The following is a 6237-nucleotide window of genomic DNA, read 5'->3' as shown; positions in this document are numbered from 1 at the left end:
CAGTTGATGTTGCAACGGTTTCAAACCGTCTCTATATGTTTTATCAAGCACAAAGCTGGAATTAGTAGTAGCAGATGTTGCGACAGTTTCAAAACCGTTGCAAACATGTTTTTTTTTTAAAAAAAAAATATATTAATTTAAAACATTTTGATGCTTTATTAAATAACAATTAAAAAAATTATATAAGTGTAAAAAAATTAAAATACACAAATATATAAATATAAATGACTTATTCTCATTCATATAATTTATTCAATAGTAACATCCATACATCAAAACTTAACTAAAACAATAATTAAAGTAATACAAAATTACATTAGTAAAGTGACTAAACATACAAAACAATTACATCAAAATTAGAAGTTCACAAAAATATCTAAATATTTCCTAGTCATGTTGCTTCATGATCCTCAGTGCTTGCTTGACTCAAAACACCTACTATTTAGTGACTCTTCTAATGCAGATACCTAAAAAATACAAGTATAGATTACAATACTTTAAAAAAATAAGAACAATTATCTAGCCATAAACAAGTGAAGTTCTGACAATCATTCATAAAGAAGACAGTTTGTCTTTTGCATCTCTTTTCTATAAGCACTACAAATAAATTGCAAGTTACAAGAGCTAAACACAATGGCATCTCAAAAAGCATATTAAAACAATCTTTATTGGTATGAACAATTAACTAGAAAAGTAATGCAATATATGATCTCTTTCGATGCTCATCTAATTTTTGTGTTATTGAATCCAGCCATTGGAATTTACTTCCGAAACAATGGGTGCTGGAAAATTATTGCAACCCATGAAGTAGAACTAGCACTAAGATTTAGTTTGGTCCTACATATATATAGAGTATATACAGTTCAGTTATGTCATTGTAAAATTGGTTTACTCCAGAAATAGAGAACCTAGTGCACTGAGCTGAATAACAGTTTGGTTAAGTTTCTTCTTTCCCAACCAATAAGTAGCAGCCCCTGGTTGGGCTTGTTTTGTGATTACATTGAATAAATACTAAAAAAAAAATAAGGCAATCCTAAACACCATGCTAAAAAGTGCCTATAATGCATTTAATACCTAATTAAAATTTTATCTACTGATCTTACTATCATACACACACTCACATTTAACACAAGTCAATATTTTTAGTCAAAAACAATCACAAACAATTTACCTGATTTTCGCTAGAGTTTTGCATTTGCAATAAAAATGCAACTTGCTCCTTCAATATATCAACTTATGAAGTGTTGTCCTTGAGCGAATTGATTTCAGCTTGCATTTTCTTCATCTTCTCATTAGCCTTGGAGGAAGATGTCAAACTTGCAGAGTGAGAAATAGTTGTGAGTTAAGATGGTATTTTCAGCTTGCAATTTATCCTGCACATGTAAACAGTCCTGCATATGTAAATAAATTTTATTTCTAAGTTTGTTCCTAAGTGGACCAAACTCATAATAGTTCAGTGAACCGGTTCATTTTTTCGGACCCGAACTAAACCAAAACTGGAAAACTGGACATCAACATTAACATATAATTGCATACCAGCATCCAAACACTACCAGCACTAATTACACCATACTAGAAAGTCCCTATAACACAACTCAATATTTATCTACTAGTCTTATTATCGTACACATTTCACATTTAACACAACTCAATATTTTTCAGTCAACAACAGTAGAGAAGTTCCTATAAAGTCATTTGATATCCCTTATGGAACATCATTGATAGTATTATGCCACAAAAGTAGTAATTATAGTTAATAATAATAATCAAGTGACCCCTTAAATCTAGGAGTAATAATGGGAAGCACAAAAGAGAAATGAAAGTCCAACATTGTCCATTTAAAAGTTCAACATTGGACACATTGCTACATTAAAGAGTACAATATTCAAATAAAGAAACAAAATGATATAGTCTATGACATAAAGAGTGTCAAGGTTCCACCTATAAACCAGCTGCAGTGTACATTATGAGCTGCAAAATCAGCAGTAGATACTTACAATCTTCCTCAAAAAGCCGTTAAGAAGATACAATCACAGTGGGGTTTTTTTTGTCAATACTAAAATGTCTCGACATCAAAATATGGTCAATCTGGAAGAGATCTTAAGCTAGCAGCATGAGAAAGACTTTCTAAAAACGATAAGTTACTCACATGCTCTTATTTCCACTTAGATGGGGAGAGTGGATCCTGCCAAATGTTCACCCTTGGAGGTCCATGATGATCTGCAGCATCTCAACATTGTCAAGTTAATAATAGGCAATTAATTCTTCATGAAAGTAGGGGAAATATTTCACTTTATGAATCACTCCATTAGCTTCACCACTAGTTCAATATTCAATTTTAACAAAAATGATAAGTTTGTAAGTATGAGATATATACTACTATTATCCTTATCTCAGTTGTAATTTGCATTAACAAGTTGTAGAGTGAGATAAAGAGTGTCAATGTTCCACCTATAAACCAGCTGCAGTGTACATTATGAGCTGCAAAATCAGATGGTGACAATCTAAAATCAGCAGTGTACATTATGAGCTGCAACATACTTTCAAACTTAATAAACACTGATACATGTTAAGAATAGTGAAAATTGGGAGAACAAGAGTTACATGATGTGATACCTGAACCTTAGCTCCACAATATGTGCTCAAACTTGGGATTCATCATTCATGCTAAGTAAGTAACCTCAAGAAGCAACCTACAAATGAAAAAAGTGCTAGAGTTAAATTCATACTTCATAGCTCTCACTTTGTCTCCAGAAGAATTAGTTAACCACAACACCTAATACCACACTAATAATCAAAATCACAACAAAATATTATAAAAGCACTACTAATAATCAAAATCTAGCACCAAATGCACAGATTGAGGAGAGGAACAACAACTAACGATGATTTTGAAGAGAATCATTGCAACAAACAATGATAAAATCTCCAATTTTAAGAAGTATCACAAAATCCCCAATTTTGTACATAAAAAAAACCCTAACTATGATTTCATAACACAAATATATTTCTTACAGTCACTACAACACAAACGCAGCACCAATACAAATACATCAACGATAACATCACAACACGGTAGACAGAGAAGGAGGAAGGGGAAAACAAACATGAACGTGTAACGAGTTAGGTGACGACAACTATTTCTCGAAGGCAGCGTCGATTCGAAGTTGATGAAATTGAAGAGAATGGTAACGATTGGAGAGAACGACAAAGTGATTAGAGAGAATGATTTAGGGATTGAAGGAATTGGAGAGATGGGATTGACGGCCACATTCAAGAGTTAGGGTTCTTGCGTGAGTTTTTCCATTTCAGCGAGTAAGGTTTTTTTTTGGAATAAAGTGAGTGAGTATTTCTTTTATTTGAGTGACTGAATATTAGAGCCAAATATTTCATCAGCGGTAAGGGAAATGGTGCTAGCGCCATTTACAATTAAAACATTGCGACGGTTGGAAAAACTGTCGCATAAACCGTTGCAGTTATCATAAAAAATGCACATTGTGACGGTTATTTTCAAATGTCACAATGTAAGTGTCGCAAAGTGACAATTTTCTTGTAGTGTCGTCATCATTCTCCCCAGGGACTCAGCTTGATGACCAAACAAGGGCAGCCAGTAAGCCGCAGCCATCACACTGACCAATTCTCCAGGAGCCCTACTCCTAATCGTGAGGGCTCACCTCCCCTAAACTCACAAGAGAGCGACGAGGAGGATCCCCGCTGCCCTTTATCTCACGACATCCTTCAAGCACCCGTTCCAAAGGGATGTGAGCGACCACCTCCTCTCCCAGCTTATGATGGACTTACCGACCCAGATGAACACATCGCATCAGTCAATGCTACCCTGAACTTCTTAAGGGTCAGCGGAGCAATTAGATGCAGAATCTTCCCAACTACACTAAGAAAGGGAGCTATGGCCTGGTACCACAGCCTAGCTCCTCGCTCCGTTATCTCATGGATGGATCTGACCGACCAATTCTGCAGGCACTTCACTGCTTCCCGCAAGCAACCAAAGACTGAGGCAGTCCTGGACGCCATCTTCCAAGCTGATAATGAATCTCTCCGCAGTTTCATAGAGAGGTTCAACAAAGAAGCCGTCCAGGTAGAAACAACTGATGACATGAAGAAGTACCTGCTACAAAGGGGCCTTAGGCCAAACAGTGACTTTGCAAGAGCCGTGGGAATTGAAAAACCGCGCACCTTTAGCGACCTCCTCCTTAAATCTCAAGCCTACATCCAATATGAGGAACAACAAGCTGCAGATGCTGCCCGTTATGGGCGAGCAGGAAACAACCAGCCTACTCCTCATTCAAATGCTGAACAGTCCAGCCGAGGAGGAGGAAGACGAAGAGGCGAAAGGCCTAGAGAGCCCCGTGGACCTCCCAGCACTTTCAGCAACTATACTCCCCTTAGTAAAACTCGGGAAGAAATTTGGAAAGAGTGCAACTCAGCTGAGTTCACTAAAGCAGGAATTAAATTTCCAAGACAACAACCCACAAAGCCTGGCCAAGACAAGAGCAAATACTGCAAGTACCACAAAGGCTACGGCCATCTGACTGACGACTGCATCCAATTGAAGGACGCTATTGAAATATTGATTAGAAATGGGCAAATCAAACAATACGTGAAGAGGGGCAACGCTCCCCGGGCAGAAGCTGCTGAGACCAGCAACACTGAAGAAGCTGCACCAGAAAGATCCGGGCACAAGCCAGTTGCCCTTGCCATCTCCAGACCTGAAGACTTCTTTGTCCCTGACTACTTGGACAACACCTATGTTGCTCCCACACTGAACAAATGGGACGCACTTGCCCAAGCTATGGTTATCTCTGGTGGAGGTTTTGACAAACAAACTGTGGGATCCATCAAGAGAAAATTTGAAGAATTGATAGAAGGCTCCTCCAACCTGAATGCAACTTTGGATAAACCGAAAGGGCAATCAAAACCCTTAGCCTTCTATATGGAAGAGCTGCCCGGTGGAACTGCAAACTCCCAGATACCCCTGCTCATCAGAGTGGACATGGCAAATATGGACGTCCGCAGGGTACTGGTCGACCAAGGAAGCTCCTGTGATATCATGTATTCCCAACTTTTCAAGACTCTGCAACTAGATGAGACCTACCTCACTCCTTACTTTGGATCTGATCTCTCCGAATTTAATGGAGCAACAACTAAGCCATGGGGCTATGTAGACCTGCTAGTCACCGTTGGCTCTGAAGAAACTTCAAAAACCATCAAAGTGAAATTCCTGGTAGTAGACTGCCCTTCTCTCTACCAGTGCATCCTGGGCCGGACAGCTATTGCTGACTTAATGGCTGTCCCTTCAACTGCCCACCTCAAGATGAAGTATTATACTCATAAAGGCCAAGTTGCGACACTGCATGGAGACATTGAAGCTGCAAGGAGAGTCTTCAATGCGTCCTCCAAAGGAAATGAATATATCGGGCAGCTCCTCGAGTCCAAGAAGTCCAAGGCAACAACTTCCCTGCCCTTGCCAGAAATCAGCTCCATCGACCTCGACAGCCGCTTTTCCAAACAGGAAAACAAGGATGAGAAGAAGCTCCGCAAAGAGAAGAAGGAAGACGACGAGGCAAGCCAAGAGCACCGTCGTCCAGTTCCAGATGAGGAGTTCGAGCTGATGCCCTTCGGAGAAGACCCGAGCAGGGCAGTGAAGATTGGGACTGGGCTCCCCGAACTTGCTAGGAAGCAGCTTAAAGCCTGCTTGAAGGAAAATGCTGATCTGTTCGCCTGGCACGCTTCCGAGATGCCCGGCTTGGACCCCAACGTAGCATGTCACCAGCTGACTATTGATCCTACTGCACTTCCCATTGTACAACGTAGGCGTAGGCAGTCTTCTGAGAAATCGGAGGCTGCAGAAAAATGTGTAAAAGACCTCTTAGAGGCAAATTTCATTTCGGAGGCCAGGTATACAACCTGGCTGTCCAACGTTGTACTCGTCAAAAAATCTAATGGAAAGTGGAGGATGTGTTGCGACTATACCGATCTTAACAGGGCTTGCCCTAAAGACTCTTATCCCTTACCTTGCATTGATAGACTTGTTGATAATTCTTCTGGCTTTAAATTATTGTCTTTTATGGATGCTTATTCAGGTTATAACCAAATTCCAATGGCAGTGGCAGATAGAGAAAAAACAGCTTTCATGACTGAGTCGGGCAACTATTACTACAACGTAATGCCCTTCGGTCTCAAAAATGCAGGAGCCACATACCAGCGAATGATGAACAA

General features: G+C 39.5%; 1 long non-coding RNA gene across 4 annotated transcripts; it reads right to left on the bottom strand.

Moving 5' to 3' along the window:
• Nucleotides 1-215: 215 nt before the first annotated feature.
• On the bottom strand, nucleotides 216-3407 carry LOC123881991. 4 transcript variants are annotated; one of them, XR_006799658.1, is made up of 6 exons: nucleotides 3108-3406; nucleotides 2617-2693; nucleotides 2378-2481; nucleotides 2150-2220; nucleotides 1172-1373; nucleotides 216-467 (listed from the first exon to the last, which is right to left on the bottom strand). It is a non-coding gene; the product is annotated as an uncharacterized LOC123881991 (long non-coding RNA). The 4 variants fall into 4 exon arrangements; XR_006799660.1 differs by having other exon boundaries at nucleotides 1172-1316; XR_006799657.1 differs by having other exon boundaries at nucleotides 2150-2481; nucleotides 3108-3407.
• Between the last annotated feature and the right edge of the window lie 2830 nt (nucleotides 3408-6237).

This window comes from Trifolium pratense, linkage group LG4, assembly GCF_020283565.1.
Source record: "Trifolium pratense cultivar HEN17-A07 linkage group LG4, ARS_RC_1.1, whole genome shotgun sequence".
Lineage (NCBI taxonomy): Eukaryota > Viridiplantae > Streptophyta > Magnoliopsida > Fabales > Fabaceae > Trifolium > Trifolium pratense.
Note: the sequence above shows the minus strand (reverse complement) of the source record. Positions and strands in the feature narration are given on the sequence as shown.